We start from the raw sequence: 23,878 nt of genomic DNA, 5'->3' as shown, positions 1-23,878 counted from the left end.
CATTGTCAAGTTTGCTGATGACACGACAGTGCTGAGGCTTATCAGCAATAATAATGAAATGCCCCACAGAGAGGAGGGAGAAGAGCTCAAGGCCTGGTGCCAGGGCAAGTAACCTCTTTTTCATTGTAAGCAAGACAAAGGAGATGGTTATCGACTTCAGGAGAACTTGCATTCACTCACACCCTCCTTTACATCGACAGCACAGCAATGGAAACTGCGAGTATTTTCGAACTTCTGGCAGTACACATCTTGCACGCCTCTACTGGTCTCAGAACACATCGTACACAAAATCAGGAAAACTCCTCAACGGCTCTACTTTCTGAGAAGACTGAAGGGATCTGGAATATGGACATCTAAACACATATCCTTCTACAGATGCTCAGCAGAACATATCCTAACAAGCTGCATGACTGCATGGTCTGGAAAATGCTCTGCGGGGTACAGGATGGCTCCACTATGGGTAGTCAAAACTGCCCAGTGCATCACTAGTACTAGCCTAAGCGTTATCAAGGATATATATACATAAAGGTGCAAGAAAAGGGCCATTAGCATCATGAAGGAACACACACAGCCTGCTCATGGACTGTTTGCCCCACTCCCATCAGAAGTAGGCTGTGCAGCATCCACATCAGGACCACCAGACTCGAAAACAGTTAATTTCCCCTAAGCTGTAAGACTGATCAACACCCACTCGAGCAGAGTCACCTCATCCACAGACACCCCTGTACCTGGTGTCACTTTATGGACATACAATCAATCTATGAATATAAGCTATATTATGAATTTATATTTATAGCGCTTTTATTATTGTGTTCTTTGTTTTATTCTGGTTTTTTTTGTGCTGCATCAAATGAGTGTAAGAATTATTTCAATCTCCTTTACACTTGTGTACTGGAAATGACATTAAACGATCTTGAGTCCTGTATCTTGAACATGGAGTTATTGTTTCATGATCATTAACATCATTATCAAAAATTTGCAGAGGAGACTTTTATAAAGACAGATAAAACTAAAGCTCGATAACATTTGGTCAGGAACCTTTAGGAGTTTATTCTTTTCCCCGCAAGCAAAACAGTCCAGGAATTCAAATGGAATTATGTTAAGTCATGACTTATTTCAAGTTATATAAGTCACCTACACATCACTTCAACTTTGTTCTTATCCCTGACTTTCTCCACATTACCCTCTCCTCAGCACCAGTGGTACACTGATAATATTGGACTCCAATGTCTAATCTGGTACTTATTCTCAAAATCTCCTTGGCTTTTCTTCAACCTTTTAAAAACAGTTACCTTTGACGCAAACACGAGGAAATCTGCAGGTGCTGGTACTGTACTTCAAGCAACACACATAAAAATTGCTGGTGAACGCAGTAGGGCAGGCAGCATCTATAGGAAGAGGTACAGTCGACGTTTTGGGCCGAGACCCTTCGTCAGGACTAACTGAAAGAAGAGATAGTAAGAAATTTGAAAGTGGGGAGTGGTAGGAGAAGACAGGAGGGGGAGGGATGGAGCCAAGAGCTGGAAGGTTGATTGGCAAAAGGGATATGAGAGGATCATGGGACAGGAGGCCTAGGGAGAAAGAAAGGGGGAGGGGGGAAGCCCAGAGGATGAGCAAGGAGTATAGTGAGAGGGACAGAGGGAGAAAAAGGAGAGAGAGAGAGAGAGAGAGAGAGAGAGAGAGAGAGAGAGAGAGAGAGAGAGAGAGAGAGAGAGAGAGAGAGAGAGAGAGAGAGAGAGAGAGAAAAATAATAATAAATAAATAAATAAATAGATAGATAGATAACGGTTGGGGTACGTAGGAGAGGTGGGGCATTAACTGAAGTTAGAGAAGTCAATGTTCATGTCATCAGGTTGGAGGCTACCCAGACGGAATATAAGGTGTTGTTCCTCCAACCTCAGTGTGGAGGAACTTTTGCCAATCAACTTTCCAGCTCTTAGCTCCATCCCTCACCCTCCTGTCTTCTCCTATCATTTCAGATCTCTCCCTCGCCCTCCCACTTTCAAATCATTATTTGTCTGTCCAAGGATTCGAAGCCATTTTCCTTTTCACTTCCTTTCCAAAATACTTTCTAATACCTCATATTGTCAATTTGCATGTTTTTCCTGACACTGTTTGAATTCTGGTGGTGTTTCCTTTTTCATAATAGTTTCCATTAATCCCTTCTTTGGAGTTTTTGATGTTCTCTTCAGGGTAACACAACAACAACTTTCCCATTTCTATTTTCTATTTATGATTTATAATTTAAATTTTTAATATTTACTATCCATTTGTACTCCAGGGAGCGCAGAGCGCTGACTCAAATATCGCTGTGATGATTGTACGCTCTAGTATCAATTGTTTGGTGACAATAAAGTAAAGTAAAGTAAATGCACAGTCAGGGACAAGACGGACAATAAGAAACAATTAATTTTTCTTTGTACAACTAAGGAAATTCTTAGAAACTCATGTTAGAACAGTTATTGTAGGGCACTTAGAAAATTTGAAAGTAATCAGGGAAAGTACAGATATTTTTATGAAAGTAAAATTGATTGACCAAATTATTGCAGTTCTTTGGAAGAGGAAGGAATTCAGCAGATCATGCTGCATTCTTAAGTCCTGAGGTAGGATCTCAGTCCAATACATCGACATTTTGCTCTTTTCCATAGATGCTGCCTGACCAGCTGAGTTCCTCCAGCACTTTGTGTATGTTGCTTTGGATTTCCAGCATCTACAGATTTTCTCAGATTGGAAGAGTAATATGTGTTGTTGATAAATAGGAAGCAGTGGACAAATTATACTTGGATTTTCAAAAGCACATGGTAAGATCCTGCATCAAAGGTTTGTGGTGAATGAACACCCATGGTCATATATTGTTATCATTCGAGATTGTCTGGCTAAGAGGAAACAGTGTGAACATTGAAGCTCCTGTGGCACACTGGTTATAATATCCTTGATGGCAGGAGGGAATGACCGGTGTGCCTCAGGAGCTTCAATGTGTTTCGATTGAAATAAATTAATTGTATGAAGGGACAAAAAGTATGTGGTGAAGGATGTGAAGTATAATAGAAACATAGAAAACCTACAGCACAATACAGGCCCTTCAGCCCACAAAGATGTGCCAAACATGTCCCTACCTTAGAAATTACTAGGCTTACCCATAGCCCTCTATTTTTCTAAGCTCCATGTACCTATCCAAAAGTCTCTTAAAAGACCCTGTTGTATCCGCTTCCACCACTGTTGCCGGCAGCCCATTTCATGCACTTACCACTCTTTGCGTCAAAAAATTACCCCTGACATCTCCTCTGTACCTACTCCCAAGCAACATAAACGTGGCAGCCATTTCAGCCCTGGGGAAAAGCCTCTGACTATCCACACGATCAATGCCTCTCATCATCTTATAATGCGGGAAAATGTGAACTTCTCCATTTTGGAGATATAGTTGGGTTTTTGATAAGGGGGATGTGTAAAGATTGTTTCCACTTGTTGAAGAACCTTGAACTAGGGATCACTATTTAAGAACTAGAGTCAGCTAGTTATGATGGAGGAACTTTCTGTCCAACAGTTATAAGGCTTTGAAATGCTTTTCCTCACAGCAAAGCATATATATTAATGTGCATGTCAAATTGGTTGACGTATTTGTGGTCTGTAAAGCTTCTAGATGAGGAAATCAAGCACCTGTTCCATTGTGTTTTTTAAATTATTTATGGCAGGTAGTTATCACTCGTAAGGGCAGCATTTATCAACCATCTGGTTTACCATTAGGAAAGTAGTGGTGATCAACTTCCTCAAATTGCTGTAGTGCTGAGAGGAAAGGTGACTCTCACCATGCTTTTAGCTCGTTCTAATGAAGAAGTGTTCTTTTAAAGTGTAAATTATTGTCAGGTATACATGCAACAGATGCCAGAACTTTCTGTTGATGTGGCTCCCTTCCTCAACATAAGCATAATGAGTGCAGCTATTTAAAAGCATTTCCTGTTGATAATTAGCCTGGAATGACTTCATCCTTTAGAGTCATAGAGTCATAGTATATTTGGTTCAGGGGTCTCCTGATCAATCAGAAAGCCAGACTGTCTTTGAATATGTGAGTATAATTTAAACTCAAAGTTAGGGCTTCAATTGCAATTCACATTGAGATTGCATTTTTGACATTTGTTTATTCCACATTTTGGCAAATGACCAACGATGCTATGCATGCACAGGTTCTGATGAGTTGGTAAACAGCATCCAGACGCTTCTGCCTAGCTCCATTTTGGCTTTCCATCTGCTTCCACCTCCTCCTCCTTCTTCCTCTTGTGCTGAAGAAATTAAAAAATAAAATTTCACAGATGATATACTGGAAGGGAGAAATCAAGTAGAACGTTAATGCCAGTAGTAATAAAGCAGGCACATTTTTATGCTTGAGGTATTTTGTGGAATGTAAAGGGAACTGTTTACACTATGCCTCTAGATATATACCCCGTGTTTTCAATTGGATTTAGGATAAAATTGAAATTAGGGAGAAAATTGTGTGTGATATCATTGGCAAACAGTGAAAGTATAAAGTAGCAAATGTAACAATTAAAGATCAAAAACTGGCTTATGAGAAAAAATTGAAAGGTTATCTCAACTGTCATCACACGAAGAATACCTGTAGATATCATGATCAAATGCAATGGATGTTTGTCTTTCCAACCTAAGCATTAAACATCATTTTGATCCATCAGAGAGGAAAATTTAATGAAGAGAATCTCTCCAAAATATGCATGCGTTTAACAGAGAGCAAAAAGAATTATTTTTGTAAAGGGCATACAACTTTCCCTAGTCCCTTTAATCTGTAAGCCAAGCACAGCCAAAGTTTAATGGTATTAATGACAAAAAGCCCCACAAAGATCATATTTGTATTTATTCATCGTCCTGTTTTATGTAAGGGTTCCTTCACAATGTCATTTTGTTGTTTGAAATAGAATTGATAAATGCAATAAATGCTTTTCAGTGGGTTTATAAATGGTAAATTGGATCATTTATCCACATAGCTATACAATTAGAGCACTGGCTCAGGAAATTTGACTGAATGATAGTTCTTATTCATTTTGTATGCAGCAGATGCAGATGTGTATAATTAACTTGGGGCAGTTAAGTAATTGTGGTTGCAGAGGATCTTGTAATGTAAAACCACTTTGCAAGTTAGAAGTTTGTCACCTCTGAAAATCTGCCAATTTCACTAAATTCAATTCGATTTAAATTTTACTTTTTAAAATATTTGGAGAAATACAGCAATGAATAGTCAACAGAATGTACAATTTCTTATCTGCTTGAGACTGATGTTGATTTTAAGTCAAGACAGCAGAGGATTCATATCGGTTCCTTTATTTTTAATAAAGGTATTGAGGAAAGCAAATGGAATGTTAGCATTCATTTGAATAGGATCAGAATATAAAAGCAAGGATATAATGCTGAGACTTTATAAAGCATTTGTCAGACCATATTTGGAGTATTATGAGCAATTTTGGGCCCCCTATCTAAGAAGGGATGTGCTAGCATTGAGGAGGATCCAGAAGAGGGTTACAAGAATGATCTCAGGAATGAAGTGATAGATAGGTGTAAAGAGGATGGTTCCAGTAGCAGGGGAGTCTAAGACCAGAGGGCACAGCCTCAGAATAGAAGGATGTCTCTTTACAATAGTGATGAGGAGGAACTTCTTTAGCCAGAGGGTGGTGAATCTCTGGAATTCATTGCCACAGATGGTTGTGGAGGACAAGTCATTATGTGTACTTATAGCGGAGGTTTTTAGGTTCTTGATTAGTAAGAGGATGAAAAGTTACAGAGAGAAGGCAGGAAAATAGGTCTGAGAGGGAAAATACAGCAGACTTGATGGGCCGAACAGCCTAATTCTGCTCCTATGAGTTATGGTGTAAATGCAATTAATGTGCAGAAACTAAAATCTCCCAAGAATGGTAAATTGGTTTAAATTAGCTTAAAGCAAATCTATCCCATGTAATGAAACAGAAATTTTACGAAACATAAGAATAATCAGAATATCTTTAAATAGTCTGTGCTGGTTATTAATCATAACATAGCTAACTGAAACATTTACAGACCTTTGTAAGTTGTAAAATGCATTCACAATGAAAGGAGAAAATATTTAAAATTCTTAATAATTTGGATTGAAACTATTATTATCTTAAGCCAAGTATTGTTTTTGAAACTAATGAATTCTTATCAATTAGAAACATAGAACTTAGAAAGAGAACATTGAAATCTGAAGCACATTACAGGCCCTTCAGCCTACAATGTTGTGCTGACTATGTAACCTACTCTTGAAACTGCCTAGAATTTCCCTGCTGCATAGCCATCTACGAGGAGTGTTTGATAAGTTTGTGGCCTAAGGTAGAAGGAGTCAATTTTAGAAAACCTAGCACATTTATTTTTCAACATAGTCCCCTCCTACATTTACGCACTTAGTACAGTGGTCGTGGAGCATACAGATCCCTTCTTTGAAGAAGTTGGCGTCTTGGACCTCTAGAAAGTGTCCACAGCAGGGGTGATTCATTAGTTTGTGGCCTAAGGTAGAAGGAGATGAGTTATAAACTTCAAACTTTCTACATAATCACTCAAAGAGTTGAACTGCACGTACATGTAATGAGAGCTGTATAACTTAATGCTTTTCAGAAGCTTCACCACATCCTCTTTCTTAATGTCTATGTTCTCAAGCATTTCAGTCCACTGTAAGTTATCCCCACAATTGCCAGTGTCCTTTTCGCTGGTGAATACTGAAGCAAAGTGTTTATTAAGTATCACTGTTACCTCCTGTGACTCCATGCACACGTTTCCACAATTACACCTGATTGGTCCTATTCTCACACGGCTCATCCTCTTGCTCTTCATATACTTGTAGAATGCCTTGGGGTTTTCCTTAATCCTGCTTGCCAAGGCCTTCTCAAGGCCCCTTCTAGCTCTCCTAATTTCATTCTTAAGATCCTTTCTGGCAACCTTGTAATTTTCTACAGCTCTGATAGGACCTAGTTTCTTGAACCTTTTGTAAGCTTTTCTTCTTAACTAGATTTTCTACACCATGGTTGTTTTACCCCACCATCCTTTCCCTGCCTCAATGGAACGTTTGCCACATTTCTGCTGTGCATTTCCCTGAGAACATTTGCTCCCAATTTATGCTCCCAAGTTTCTGCCTAGTAGCATCATATTCTCCCTACCCCAATTAAATGTGTTCCCAAATTGTCTGAACTTATCTCTCTCCAGTGTTATGGCAAAGGAGATGGAGTTGTGATCACTACCACCAAGAGATCTGACATCTGACCAGGTTCATTTCCCAATGCCAGATCAAGTGCAGCCTCTCCTATAGTTGACTTATCTACATATTGTGCCAGGAAACCTTCTTGAACACACCTAACAAAGTCCACTCCATCTAAACCCTTTCCTCTAAGGAGATGCCAGTCAATATTAGGAAAGTTAAAATCGCCTATTACAACAATCCTATTATTATTGTACCGTTCCAGAATCTGCCTCCCCATCAGCTCCTTGATGTCTCTGTTATTATGGGTGTCTATAAAAACACCCGGTAGAGTTAGTGCCCCCTTCCTGTTTCTGACTTCCACCCATCCTGACTCAGTAGACAATGCCTTTGCATTTCCCTCTGAAGATGCTGTCTGATTTGCTGAGTATTTCCTCCATTTCTATTTTTAATTATGGCGACAAATGTGCTCAGATCTACAAATAGAGTCATTGCAGTAACCTTTTGAAAGTCTGATTTTTAAAGTTTGTGCTGTAGAGGTTTTAAAAGGCAAAAAGGGTTAATAATGTAGTTCTTTTCACTGACCATTGTGACTGCGTATTCAAGAATTTTCAACCATTATATTGAATTCTCCTTATATATATATATAAGCTGCATGTTTCCTTGATCTCCAGAAAGAAATATTCCCAAATTTAAAAAAAACAAAGCTATTTTTGTTTACATTAACAGAAGAATAATGTTTGCATTGCAATCAGTGCATTTCTGCTAACTTTACCAACTGTACACACAGACATTTTTTCTGACCTGATGCCTGCAGAATGCAAAGATAAGCGTGCTCAGCTTTGACCCTATTTGGGATCCCGATAAGGAACCAGCACCAGATAGGTCTGTAGCAATGAACCTCTATCTGAATGTCTGCAGTGCATTTCATACCTCCGGCAGCAGTCTGGTGTGTTGCTGTATAAAAGCTCCCAGAATGATGGAGATCTCTGGAACAGGGATAGTCAGTATTCTAGCAGTGTGTACAATATGACAGCTATGATGGTGCTATGCTTCTTGTCTTCAGGCAGCATGAACTCCCGCAAAGGTAATAGAACACAATAATGATAATCCATGTTAGCATAATTCTCTGAAGTATTTTTGCTGAATGGTGTGACATATTGTCATCTAAGTTCTACTGCGTAAGAATCAGCTGTATCTTGTAGATTCCATGTGCTGCATTATTGTCATGAAAACATGAATCAGTATTTTGAAAAAGCACATCACAGTTAATTAACTATCAGAAGTTATTTTTTCTGAAACCACATTCATATTTGCTTGATGCAGAAAGGCGATAAATGTCCTCTGCTCTTCATTGCAGTACAAAAAATGAAAGCTGTTCCTTTCTGAACTCAAATGGATTATATTCTAATAGTATGTTTAGCTTTGCTGTGATTGCTGCTGCTGCAGAAGAGTTGCAAGCTGACCCCAAAACGTATTTTTCTTTGTGTTTCATGTATTTTTATGCTGGTGTATAAACCAAAAAAAATGTGCTTTGTTATGGTTGGCATTAATGTTACATAACCGTTTGTGATATTAAGAAATACCAAATAGCACATAAATATGGACTAAACTATCACCTTGGAGTTGATTTATACTCCTTTTAAGAATTTGGGATTTAAAAAAATACACTTTTAACACGAGAGAAAAAAATTAAAAATAATAAAATTAACATATTACACTAAAACTAAAAGAACACAAAAAGAAAAATAGTCTCAAGTTTCATACTTAAAGTTCAGTAGACCATCAAGCAAGTTACTTTAGTAATTTTCATTAATTTTAATCTTGTATGGTAATATGTTGAATTATGCTTAATTCATAACCTCAATGCTCATTTTGTATTACCAAAGTAGACAGGAAGATGTATGCCATAAATATCTTTCAAATGCAAGGAAAACAGAATAGATGCCTTCCTTTATGCTTAATTTCTCACCTGACTGGTTATATTTTCTCTCTATTTTTGGATTCTTCATGCCCAGCAGTGCTGAATGTTCCTCAATCAAGAGGTTAGGCAGGTGACCTTGCCAGTTGCATTCCCATACTAATAGTTTCTAGGACACATACAAACATTTCTATTTGGTAGTCAAAAAGAACTGCAGATGCTGGAATTCTGAATTAAAACAGGAAATGCAAGAAACAATTAGTTGGTCAGGTAGCATCCATGGAAGGAGAGATGAATGGCTTCCAGCCTGAAACATTAACATTAAACATTAAACTGTGGGGTGCTTCCAGTATTTTCTTTTTATACCTTGTTGTCTGAGAAATGCCTTAGTTAAGCTTAGTCACTTAATGCCCTATAATTTTGCTATTCCACTGTTATAAGGAAGAGATTTAAAACAAAACTGGTGTGCTTCCTGAAGTAATTATTACTTTACTTGAAAATAAGCTGATAGTCGAACTGGATAATAAAACCAAAATGAATGGAAAAACAATTGTAGAAAGCAATAGAATGAAATGTCAAGAAAAATATTGTAATATTTGGAGAACAGGATTAGGAGTACTCTAAAATAAAACACAGAAATACCAAATGGTTTAATCTTAAAGGTAAAGACATAACATTTTTGAACCTGCAGCACAGCATTTATTTTTTATTTTATTTTAGAAATACAGCGCGGAATAGGCCCTTCCGGCCCTTCGAGCCAGCAATCATTGACAACCACCAGTTTAGCCTGTAGCCTAATCACAAGTCAATTTACAATAACTAATTAACCTACTAATTAGTACGTATTTGGACTGTGGGAGGAAACTGGAGCACCTGGAGAACACCCATGCAATCCACAGGGAGAATGGACAAACTCCTTGCAAAGGATGCTGGGACTGAACTCTGAACTCTGATGCCCTGAGCTGTAATAGCTTCGCACTACTATGACACCACTATATGAGCTACTTGACTGAATTTTTGTGAAATATTGACATGTAAGGAGATCAAGGATTTATTGTGTGGTTTGAGTCCTTCTGAGCCCTCGAGGTGGCTGATATACTACTGGAAGCACTGGACAGGTATCCAGTGGAGTTACTTCTGTGATTTTCATTGACCTGGATACACTGTATGCTGGGTATCATTTCAGGCAGATTCACTTTCAGCTCAGAAACACTCCCTGTAATATCACTGCCCTGATTCCCCATACCAATGTGTCCATCCCACCTCCAACCTGAAGTCATTAACAACCCTCAACTCTATACCCCCCTCCCTCACCCCACCTACAGTGAAACCCAACAGTCCCTGTCTCTTTCCCTCATCCAGCATGAAGATTCCTGATCTCACTATGACTGATGTACTGACCTGCACCTTTTGCCTCGTCACTTCAAATGTGAACCAGGCCCACAGATGCAGTAGTAGGCCATTAAAAATTTATTTGTAGACATTGGTAATTGAGTGTTGATGATATATGTCTGTTTAACATGCCTATATAGGCATCAAAGAATTCTGCTGGGAAAGTTTGTTGTCATTTAATCAGGAACATAATTTAGAAAAAAAACAACAGTAAGGAGAGCAACCATATGGAGACATTCTCAGTGCCTGCATTTTCTGTAACTGGGGCTGAAATATATCATTGAGTGACAAGCTGTAGAGAAAACAACCAGGAGAATAATTCAGATTTTTTTCACTAAACACTTCCTCCTTACCGGAAAGTATCAGTCCAGTGACTGGGTGATTTACTTTCCAAAACAGTAGAAGACATGTTCACATCTTCTGTAAATTTGTAGGGCTATGGGCAGAGGGTTGAGGAGTAGGGTTAGCTGAATTGTTGCACAGAGCTGAATAGCCTCCTTCACTGTTGTAGTTTTCTGTGATGCCAGTTCTTCTGCAAAATGATGTCATTGCAGTTCAAGGGAGGAAAGGTCAGGTGAAAAAGAGTGGAAGAGATAGGTTACTTGATTTGTTTGGAGGAAAACTAAATTAAAGACAGTGTTAAATGAGCTTGAGGGGAAGAAAGAATACTTCATCTTTGTATCATTGAAGCTTCATGACATAATTTGATTCCATTTCACTTCCGGTTAAAATGAAAATGCACATAATCACATTTTATCTGTTTATGTCTTTTTGTGGCATTGCATTCTTTTCTTTTGGTATCATTTCTGTTATTATTTCAAATTATCTTTACCTCAGTCTTTCTACTGCCTTTCTTCTTCCTGTGTTTATCAGGAAATGGTGGCTAAAACAATTGTGTTATAAATAAACAAGTATACATTTTGAAGTGATATCTTATTAGTAGAAGTGAAATTAAAGAGATGAAAAATATCAGAATGGAACATTTTTATAGTTTTACTATTTATTAGAGGAGAGTGTATCATTGTCAGTGATATCAGTGAGAATGGGCAAAGCAACAAAAATCTGTCACTGAGGCACATAAATTGTTGATAATGTATAGTTAACTCTCAAAGTAAAACTAGAAAACTGAGGGCATTGAGATAATTTTGCATTGTGCTTGTTCCCATTGCAGTTATTGTATAGTACACCTGTCATTGTATTAATGCAGAAAATTAATTGGATCAGTATGGACCAGGTGTAAAACAGTAATGCAGAACCAAATCAAAGTTTTTTTGCATGTTTTGTTTTAGGAAATGTAACCACGATATCTCTGGTGAAACATAAGAACCTTCACCTACATACTGTACAACTACGTACAATCATTATATATTACTACTATCAGAGAGGAGGTACGGGAGCCTGAAGACCCACACTCAATAATTTAGGAACTGCTTCTTCAGCTCCGCCATGTGATTTCTGAACCCTGCACAAGATAGTGTCAACAATCCCTGAGCACGTTATTCCCTTTTTTACACTATTTGTTTTTGTAATTTATAGATTTTTATGTATTTGCAGTGTACTTCTTTTCAGAAACATACATTTCATGTCAAGTGTCAGCAAAAATAAATCTAATTCCGATTTTCCAAGAATTTTGTTGTTCAATAAATATAGTTAGGAATAACGTGCAAAACTACAGTCTTTTTACATTAGTGGAGGTTTAACAGTAGCAGGAAACCATTTCCAATGGCTAGTGTATGAATATCCAAATTGTGTAGATTGAGCATCATCACCAAAAATATATATTTTGTTTTGCATAAAGAACTGTGGATATGTGAAATACAGTAGCAGAATATAACAATATTTAAAAGCAAGTTGATAAATATTCAAAAAATACACTTGTTAAAAGATATCAAGAAAATACAATGGAATGAATTAGGAGTCTGGCTGCGAGTGACTGTAGAGCAGCAGATGGTCAGGTTGGAATGCCACATCCATCAGTTCTCACCATGACTGGATAGTGGTGGAGTCTGACCTTGCTGAGCTTTCCCACTTCTGGAATCCCACATCAGGCTTGCAACAAATTTCAGCTTAAACCTCAGCAGGATCTGACTTCATTATAGAAATTCAGAGGATGCACGTTTTTATCCAAGGGCAGATTAAGCAAAGATACAAAAACAAGTAAGAAATAAAAATCAAACAATCTGATGTGAAAATATATGAATTTTGTTCTCATGGGAAACTATATCCAACCTGAAGTTGATGTACTATGGTAACCTGTTTCTGGATTTGAAATTGTGGTAGTTCCAACTCTATCCTGACCCATCGATATGTGGAAGGGTAATAAGCTAACCAGCCAGAGTATTCCAGATTCTACTAACACAGACTGAACTGTGACAAGACCTCCAGTGTTTTGACAGCTATGGCTTCTTGATAGTAATTGAAATGTTCTTTGAACTAAGTCATTGCAAGCAAGCTGAAAGTGGTTGATTTTTTGAAAAAGAACTAAAAGCATATTAAGAAATGAAATTATTTTCAACATGTAACTACCTTCCCTGTTAGCTACTAATCCACGATGTTACAATTCCCACCAAAGTCAGTGGGAACTCAGATCCTGTTCAAGGTCTAACTGTGGAATCCATGTGACATCTCAACAACAGCCATCACCATCCTGGACATACTCTCACCATTAGAAACCCTAACCATCTGGATCATGCTCTGGACTCAGTGCTACCATCAGGGAAGAGGTACAGTAGCTTAAAGATCCGTTCACCATTTTAGGAACAGTTTCCTCCCCTCAGCCGTCAGATTTCTGAATAGTCCATGAACTCATGAATAATACCCCACTATTCCTCTTTTGCACTATTTATTTATTTATTTATATTGTGACTTACATACACACACACACACACACATATATATATATATATATATATATATATATATATATATATACACACTGCTACCACAAAACAATAAATTTCATGATGTATGTCAATGGCAATAAACCTGATTCTGAGATTCTGATTGGGGTACTGCTGAGGTAATGGGATCCATTGTCAGTTTTAATATTCCAAACATGTCAGAAGGTCCAGGACAGCCTCTGACTGTACATGTATACAAAGCTTCAAGCTACTGTTAATTTAGCTAACAATTTCTGGGGCTATGCTTCAAAACATCACCTGAACTTGCTTCAGTAATGCACACAAAATGTTGGAGGAACTCAGCAGGTCAGGCAGCATCGTTGTCGTAGCTATCCCTCGAGATCGAGGATGATGGTCTTCCTTCCATTGATCTATTTGTAGGCTCTCAAGTGGCTTATGAGTCCAATCTTGGCTTTGAAAATTCTTCCGCATTCAGGACAGGTAGTTCCAGATGGCAGATCGGGCTTTGGTTGTTGCGGCCTCTCTTTCCATTTCCTTCTCCTTTCTTCTAATTCTGCACATCTGTTGGCTTCGAAAGTTGCTGTTCCTTCTCAGACAATAGCTTGTCAGAGTTTCCTGTCCTTGGCATTGGTTTCCCAATTGTTGATGTCGATGTTACATTTCTTCATGTTGGCTTTTAAGACATCTTTGAATCTTTTCTGTTGTCCGCCTCTTTTACGTTTGCCTTCTTTAAGCTGGGAGTAGAAGATTTGTTTCGGCAGACGTTCGACCTTCATCCAAACAAAATGACTGCTCCATTTTAGTTGGTTCTTGATAACGTAGGCTTCAATACTTGTTTTTGCTTCATTTAGCACGCTGACGTGGTTCTTCTGTCTTCCCAGCTGATACTTAAGATGTTTCGAAGACAGCGTTGATGGAACTTTTCAAGTGCCTTCAGATGTCATCGGCATGTTGTCCAGGTTTCTGATGCGTACAAAAGTGTTGGGATCACCACTTCTTTGTACACTAACATTTTGGTGTCTGTTCGGATGTCACGATCATGAAAGACTCTTGTTCGGAGAAGTCCAAAAGCTGTTCCAGTGCATTTTAGACGATGTTGGTTCTCATCATTAAGGTCGACATTGGAGGAGAGGTGACTTCCAAGATACGGAAAGTGGTCCACATTTTCCAGGGTTGTTTTGCCAAGCTGAATTGATGGTTCTATCCGATTTGTCTCAGTTGGTGACGGTTGGTAGATGATCTGAGTCTTCTTGGAATTGATGGTAAGTTCAAGTTTCGTGTATGCACGGTTGAAGGCAGTCAGAATCTGTTGTAGGTGGTTTTCTGAGAGAGCTGCAACACTGTTGTCATCCGCGTATTGGAACTCGATGAGGGATGTCTTGTTTTTGGACTTGAGAAGGGCAAGATTGAAAAGACTGCCATCTGTTCTGTAGACAATTTCGACTCCTGGGGGTAGGTCATCCTTGATGATGTGGATGATTATCGCAATGAAGATGGTGAACAAAGTTGGGGCAATCACGCATCCCTGTTTTATTCCTGATCTAATTTGAAAAGGCTCACAGTTACTGTTGCTGACTATGACTGTGGCAAGCATGCCATCGTGGAGGAGTCTCAGGATTCAAATGTACTTTTCAGGGCATCCATAGGTGCATAGAACATCCCATAGGAGTTCTATGGAGGGAAGTGAACAGTTGATGACCCATCATCAGGACTGGAAAGGAAGGGGGCAGTAGCCAGAATGAAAAGTTAGGGTGAGGGAGAGAGGCACAAGTTGGCAGGAAATTACTGAACCCAGGTGAGAGGGGGAAGGTAGGTGGGTGGGGGAAGGGGGATGAAAGGGAATGATGTGCAAAGCTAGCTGGCGATAGGTGGAAGAAGTAAAGGGCTGAAGATGAAGAAATCTGTTAGGAAAGGAAATTGTTTGAAGTACCATTTTAATTTATGACTAGGTTTATTTCTATATAAAGAGAGTTAGAACATAAATTAACTGCTAGCCAATTCAGTAAGACATTTCTTAAAAATTAATAGAAACTGCTATCCTGGAAATACTCAGCAGTTTTTACCTATTAGACCTATTTTAGGTCTAAAACCCTTTAATCAAAACAAGAAACATAGTTTCCAGGTCTTTAATATAGGGGAAGAAGCTAAAGCTCCTGTAGAAAACTTAACAGGTCACTGGAAAGTTGTGTAAATTCCACACAAACAATACCAAATGTTGGATTGAACCCTGCTCAGTAACTATGTCCCTATGCTGCCCATACAGTTAACTCAGTGTTTTCCAATCTTTTTTTAGCCCAATGCCCCCCTAAAGCACCTTCATATTTGCCAATGCCCCTCTTAGGTGCCCCCATAGTGTAAAAATGTCTACTATATGCTAACATGAGAAAATGATTCTGCTTTAAATTTTTATTTGTGTTTAAACCAAGTTTACACAGTATCTGTGCACTGTATGGCAGCTTCAATATCAATGTAATCCTTGAGCTTGATGGTTTATAGCAAGAGTTGAAATATCTGGTTCAAGTTGTGACAGCAAAAGCCTTAAGTCCCCACACGTAACAATGTCCAAGGGCTTTCCATTTTTTGTGAGGATCTGATTCACAGCACTGAAGCCTCTTTCAACAAGGTAGGACAATGGAAATGCAATGAAGAACAGTTTGGCTCTTCCTCAAAGACCAGGAAACTTCGTATGACAGTGTTGCCACATACAACAGCCGACATTCATTCTTGAAAATCATTTTTGCTTTTTCATCATTCTGAATTTTGATAATTTCTTCTTGTAAGCTCTCTTCCTGTTCTTCCACCTTGCAAAGAAATGGGTTAATTACCCAGTCCGGAATTTCCAGATCATTCAAATCTTTGAATCGATTCTGAAAATCCTTCTTCAGTGACTGCAGGTGTAAGCAGTACTTTTGCAAATCACCGTCTGAGAAAGAGAGTACAATACTTCCCATGCAGGGAAACTGTGAGAACATCCTTCTCCCAATGTTTTACTTATAGATGTCCAATTTTCCAATAAAAGTGGACACTGCACTTTTTACTTGGATTAAATTGAAATTCTTCACCTTTAGAATGTTCAATTTGTCACACAGATTGGCTAGGTATGCCACATCTCCACGTAGAAGTTCAATCTTGATTCCTAAGCTCGCGACAACTTTTGACAGCCAAATCACTTCAGTGTGAAGAAGCAAGTGTTTAAAGTCTTTATCATTATCTTGACATAACTGGTGAAATATTTTGCTATTTAATGGATAAGCTTTAGTTTTGCTGGTAGCGGAGTCATGCTTGAAAAAAGTTGCTGGCTGAGGTTTCTGGCTGCGAGATGTTGATGATGAATTACACAATGGATTGCAAACAGACTTGGAATTTCTCTTTTCATAAATGCCACTCAACCAGCATGGTGACCTGTCATAAATGGTGCTCCATCTGTTGCACAAGAAATCATGTTCCTATTCAGAAAACTTTTATCCTCAATAAACATTTTGAGCATAGATTGATTCTCTATTGATATTTGTTTTGCACTTTTTACAAAAGGGAATCTCTTCCAAAATTTTTCAATTTTCAGTAAACCGTACATATGTCATTAGCAATGCCTCGTTATCTTGCACAGTTGACTCATCCAGGTGTATCCCAAATTCTGTTTTTCTAGCTCTTTGTATAGTTGATACTCAATGTCTTCACTCATTTTGTCAATATGATGAGCTACAGAGTTATTACTCAGAAGAATTGATTCGTAAATACTGGTATCCATTTTGAGATCAGCTGTGAGCACTTCTGATGCAGCAGAATCTTTCACCAATTGTAGAGATTTTCTATACTTTGCTATCATTTTGGAAATGTTATAAGAAGCAATGATTCTTGGCAAATGACTCGATGGTGCAACACTTTTCAAATGCTTCTGTCATCTTCTGGAAATGAGTAATACCATGAGTACCCTTTTCAGTGTGTCTCTTACAGCAGTGTTCCTCCAGTTTTGTGGTTTCATGTCTTCATTAGACAACACAGTATTACAAATAAGACACAAGGGGCATCGCTGATCTGACAGGAATGGAATAAAACCATACTCCAGGTATGTAACATTTTATTAACACACTTCCTGTCATTTATCTTTCCTAGCAGGATTAGAATTCAAGGTTTCATCACCTTCAGACTCATAGAGATTGTGTCATACATATATATCCACCATTAATAGAGCTAAAATAAAATTAAAAATTAACACAAACTGGGAATGCCTATTGGATGTTGGCAACGGCAGCGAGTTGACATGGATAGTAACAGTACGCAAAGAATTGGTGAGGCCAAGATAAAAACAATCAAAACAGTGAAAATTACATTGACAAGGATTCAGATTGAAATCTGAATGTTAGTCGAGATAGAGCTAGTGTTCAGCAAGCTACCTTTATACTATTCCAGTTGGCACGATTATCAATCAGATAAGGTCTCAATATCTCCAAAGATGGTTCTTGACCGTACATATGAAGCCGAGATTGCTTTGAACACCTCAAGAGGAATCCTTTCTGAGTTGGTAGGTTCATTGGTTGGCTCTATTTCACCGTTTGATTCCAGCCAGTGCTGCATCTTTGCGTGACCTGTTTTCCATAGATCTTTCGAGAAAGTTGAGATGGTGTACTTGACTTACCAACCGTTAAATTGCATGAACTCATTCCGTGTCGCAAGTCAAGGGAATGTTGGGCACCCTAGTTGCTAATTTATGCATTATCCCCAATAATGTCTGATTGGTTGGTGAGTTCAGATGGGATTGTCGAGTTTCAGATGCGTTGTGACGATGAGTCCTCACTGCCTACAGAGCTACCGTTCTTCCTGTGCTCCAGTGCCTCAGCATTTATTTTGGAAGTGCCTGCTTTACTAATGGTCAGTCAGGTCTTGTGCCTCAAGAGGGGTACCATTTACTGCCCCCTCCAAAAAAAATCTTGAATGCCCTCCTGACAACTTCTGTTTCCCTTAATGCCCCCTTTAAGACACATAACCACCCCCATTGGGAATCACTGAGTTAACTAAAGGCAGTTTTTTGTGGTACCCTCTGATGATAACAATGTGAGTTATCAGAATTTTGCTATTTCACAGAAAATTTTATTTTCCCCCAAAATGATATTGAAGGTTTGACAAATGGATTTATAAATATTGACATAAGCATGACACTATATTAGTCGGAAGCAAATGTAAGGAAAATATAAGAAGTGTGTCTACTTTTCATCAGACTGTTAACAGATCTTCCATATAATCTTCAATGGAATTTGACACATGACATTGACACTGAATCCACTTGTATTATCCAGGTGGCTCAGGGAATATGAAGGGACATAATTGCTAGCTGTGAAATTTGAGTTAATTGAATGCTTTGTTCTTATTCACATACACCCTCTTTTATAAGATAAATGGTACCATATTCTTTGGTTCGTCATGAGTAGTGCAATAGGAGACTCATAAGTCTCTCAAAATTACAAAAACATTAATCATAATGAAAGTGATTTCTGTAAGCACTAATAACAGTAATGACATTCTGAGTATTTCAAAGTCTGAACCTGTGTTAGATCCAAATATTTACATTCTTGGAGCAACTGTTCAGTAATATGAGCTTTACGTTTTGACCCACTCTGTGGCAGGCTACAAATTTGATTTCTCTTTGGTGTAGAAATCTAAATTTTTGGTTATAGGATTTGTTACATTACAGCCAGAGCTCTGTCATGTCCTTGTAATGGCCTTCACAAAAATTTACTCAAAGCAATATTTGTTAAGTAAATTTAAAATTATTTTTTGAAGATTATTGAATTGATAAGTCGGGAGCAAGTGTGGGCAATATGGCCCATGAAACTTGCTCAATTATTCAATATATTTATGACTGATTATCCAAATTCAGCACACTGTTTTCTTTCCATGTCACTTGATTCCTTGATCCCTTTAGCCTAAGAACGACGTTACACTTGAATATATTTGATTTTTTTCTGTGGTACAGAATTCTATAGATTCAGCACTCTCTGATGAAGAAATTTCTCCTCATTTCAATCCTACAATCCTTTATTCTTAGACTGTGATCCCTGGTTGTAGACATCTCTGCATTGGAATCTTCATTCCTGTATTTTGTCTATTTAGTTGTATTAAAATATTGTAGTTTTCTGTGAGATCACCCCTCATTCTTCTGTACTCTAGTAAAGAAACCTCATTCATTCAATCTCTCTTCCTATATAAGTCCTGCCATCCTAGGAATCAGTATGGTAACCTTAATTGCACAAAAGACCATAAGATACAGCAGAATTAGGCCCTTTTGGCCAAATGAGTCTGCTCACCATTTCATCATGGCTAATCCATTTTCTCTCTCAGCCCCAATCTCCTGCCTTCTCCCCGTATCCCTTCATACCCTGACTAATCAAGAATTTATCAGCCTTAAATATACCCAATGACTTGGCCTCCACAGCCACCTTTGGCAATGAATTCCACAGATTCACCACTCTTTGGCTAAAGAATTTCCTCCTTATCTCCATCGTAAATGAACACCCCTCTATTTTGTGGCTGTGTCCTCTGGTCTTAGACTCCCCAACCATAGGAAACACCCTCTCCACATCCAATTTATCGAGGCCTTTCAACTTTTGATAGGTTTTGGTAAGGTCATCCTTCATTCTTCTGAATTCCAGTGAGTGGAGGCCCAGAGCCATCAAATGCTCTTCATGTGACAAGCCTTTCAAACCCAGAATTATCAATACCCACCTTATTGCAGAATTGTTTCTGAAATGATTCCGAAACCTGTACTTTGTACTATTTTGTATTCTTCTATTGAATCACTTGTGATAATTGATTGCATGAAGATTTTGCAAGTATCTGCCCCAAACTTGCCATATACTAGTTCTATATAATCTAATACAAGTCATTGAAGTTGAAGTAATAATCTGGATTTATGTCTTTCATGTCCTTGATTTTCCAAAATTCTTCCATTATAATATCTCTCAGAATGTTTTCTAGGCTTAAGGTTTTCTACTTTTTCTTTAGACTCAATTTTCTGGCAACCAACAAAAAATTTCTTGGAGGGAGGTCAGGCGCAATCAGTGGAAGGAAATGAGCAGTCTACGCCCTGGGTTTAGATCTATCATCTTTTTTCGTCCAGTTGTTTGTTGTTCCAGATTACAGGATCTGCAGTCTCATTCTGTAGTGATTTCCCTGCATTGCTTCCAGTCTTCCATCATAACTCCAAACGAACACAGTCCTCCAGGCATTATATTGTTTCTAAATTCCCTCAAAATTCTCATTGCTATGTTGAAATCTGCTCTGCTTTGATTGCACGTGTTTAGTATCAGGTTTTGAAAGCCTGACTCCAAGAGATGTCTTTGAACAGAGATTCTTTTGTAGCATACCATATGAGGTATCAGTAAGGTATGTGCATCCCTGCATAGAAATGAGTGAGAAAACAGAGAAGACATAAAAGCAGTCTCTTGGAAACTCTGACACCAAGGGATGCATGTGGCTTCACTTTCCTCCGTGTATATTATGCAAGAATTGAAAGAATGTTCTCTGCGATCTTCTGCAAAAGGAAGAAAGTTCTCAGTCTATCTCCAATTTGAGTAAATTACTTTAAAAATTAAGCTCTGATTTATATCACCTGGCAAGAACATCAGTTCTGTTCCTGAAATCGTGCACAAAAAGCAGTGAATAGGTAAACCAAAAATCTGAAAGAAATTTGTGAGCATTGCAAAAAAAATTGCTTCCAAAATTCTTTATGATCAAAGTCACAGGAACATGACTCTATGTTTTATCCAATAATTTGTACTTAGGTGTTAAACTAGTATTTGAAACAGTGCAATGAAAGTTACTTCCAAATATTAGTTGCTACAATATTGATTTCCGTTGCCACTGCTATTAAACACATTGCAGCACAGTGCACACAACTGGAACCAGCAATTTTTATGTTCTCCATGTGAAGGAATATCTTACATTAAATATGCAGAGATTGACAGAGAAAGCTAAAGAGTTTAGGGGGAAAACAAAGGAACTGTCGATTTAAATTTAAGGGCATTGAATTGAATGGTAAGAGAACTGAATGCATATTTGATTAAAGAATATATATTGGCGTTAGAGGATAGGTTAAATATTGGCAAATTTTATGAAATAAAAATGCCCTGACAATAACGCCTTAGGAAAGAAAGTGATCAATGGAGTTTGCACGTTCTCCTTGTGACCGCATGAGCTATGTATTTGATATTTCAATAATATTTGAGTAATCTTGTATATATATATATAGGTTGATTGGTTGATATATTGGTTCATTTAGGTAATTCATTTTGGGTTATATATGTGACACGTGCACACCTCTGTTAAAGTAAACTTGAACTACACCTGTATGTTTGACTGCCCACATCTTCATTTGAATGAATTTAATCATTTGAAGTTACAAAACATAACAGCATAGATTTCTTGCAGGTGCTTTGGTTTCCTCCCACAGTCCAAAGAGATACTAGTTGGTAGGTTAATTGGTGATTGTAAATTGTCCCGTGCTTAGGGTTAAATTGGGGGTTGCTTGGCAGCATGGCTTGAAGAGTCAGAAGGGCATATTCCGTGCTCTATCTCAATAAATAAAATAAATACAGTGTCATGCAAAAGTTTGGGCACCCCTTTTCAAAATTTCTGTTACTGTGAATAGTTAAACGAGTAAAAGATGAACTGATTTCCAAAAGGCATAAAGTTAAAGATGACACATTTCTTTACTATTTTAAGCATGAAAACTTTTTTTATTTTCATCTATTACAGTTTCAAAATAACAAGAAAGGAAAAGGGCCTGAAGCAAAAGTTTGGGTACCCTGCATGGCAGTACTTAGTAACACCCCCTCTGGCAAGTATCACAGCTTGTAAACACTTTTTGTAGCCAGTTAAGAGTCTTTCAATTCTTGTTTGGGGGATTTTTGCCCATTCTTCCTTGCAAAAGGCTTCTAGTTCTGTGAGATTCTTGGGCCGTCTTGCATGCAGTGCTCTTTTGAGGCCTGTCACAGATTCTCGATGATGTTTAGGCCAGTGGACTGTGAGGACCATGGCAAAACCTTCAACTTGCGCCTCTGGAGGTAGTCCATTGAGGTGTGTTTAGGTTCATTATCCTGTTATAGAAGCCATCCTCTTTTCATCTTTGGCTTCTTTACAGACGGTGTGATGTTTGCTTCCAGAATTTGCTGGTATTTAATTGAATTCATTCTTCCCTGTACCAGTAAATGTTCCCCGTGCCACTGGCTGCAACACAAGCCCAAAGCATAATCGATCCACCCCCGTGCTTAACAGTAGGAGAGGTGTTCTTTTCATGAAATTCTGCACCCTTTTTTCTCCAAACATACCTTTGCTTATTGCAGCCAAAAGGTTCTATTCAAAAGGTTCAAAGGAACATCTAAACAAGCCTGATGCATTTTGGAAACAAGTCCTGTGGACTGATGAAGTTAAAATAGAACTTTTTCGCTGCAATGAGCAAAGGTACGTTTGTGCATGCCACTGTAAATGTTCAATTATTAATTGTCTCTTTGAACTGGATATATTGATATGTTTTTCAATTTGACATATGTTGACTACATCTGTCTAACATGTTGTCAAAAGTATATTAAACACCTTGGTGTCAAATGAAAATATTGCCAAGAGCACAGCAAGGGTTCAACAAACCGAGTAAAGTTAAAGTGACAATCTTGTAGTTTAGGTTTTCAGGCTTTTTCGTAATGAGGATATTTTGACAGATTCACTGTAAATCCAGACACTGATTTCAATTGTACATGGGCTTCTTCCAGTGCATTTTGAAAGAATGTGGATTATTGATAGCCTCAGAATTCCAATAGATGCGTTAATTTTACTTTCTAGTCAGATAAGAAAGATTTACAAATGTTTTTCTTCTGAAAACTCAGATTTCACTTAGACTGTGTACTTTCTTACTAAACCAAGAGGTTGTATTATTTCTGTAACTCTAAAAACAAGGAGCTGATGTAGATGTTCATTGCTTAATTTCACTAGTTTAATAATGGACTATTTGGATAAAAAATAAACAAATTAATGGGCTTGATATTGAGTAGCAGTGGCAAATGACATCAATGTGCTTATTAAATAATGCATAGTAAAATTCTAGTGATGGTCAACACATCAAAAATATCAATTTGCTTTTCTAGTTATATGAACATTAAAACTGCCTGTTTGAATTTGGATTGTCTGCTTAATATGATCAGGCAGCAAATGTGGAAGCAAGTAAGCAGTTAACATTTCAGGCTGAGACCCTCCATCATGACTCATCAGTCCTATGAAGGGTCTTGGCCCAAAAGGTTGATTGTTTACTCTTTTCCATAGATGCTGCCTGGCCTGTTGAGTTCCTCCAACATTTGTGTGTGTTGCTTTGGAGTTCCAGCATCTGCTTGTGTCTGCTTAATATGGTACTTTATAGAAGTGTCACAGTTCATATAGTGAAAGAAAGGCAAATCAATTCTGATGAATTTCCAGAAAACAATAAGTAAGGTTATTTCTTATTTTATTTACTGA

The 23,878-nt window shown here is 37.9% G+C and overlaps 1 protein-coding gene across 1 annotated transcript in view; it reads left to right on the top strand.

Annotated features, from left to right (window-relative positions):
* kalrna (kalirin RhoGEF kinase a) overlaps positions 1-23,878 on the top strand; it is a 734,185-nt gene that overhangs the window by 138,933 nt on the left and 571,374 nt on the right. The gene's annotated exons all lie outside the window — the stretch shown is intronic.

The sequence above is a fragment of the Mobula birostris genome, chromosome 6 (genome assembly GCF_030028105.1).
Source record: "Mobula birostris isolate sMobBir1 chromosome 6, sMobBir1.hap1, whole genome shotgun sequence".
In the NCBI taxonomy this organism is placed as follows: Eukaryota; Metazoa; Chordata; class Chondrichthyes; order Myliobatiformes; family Myliobatidae; genus Mobula; species Mobula birostris.
This window is presented reverse-complemented; position numbering and strand designations above follow the sequence as displayed.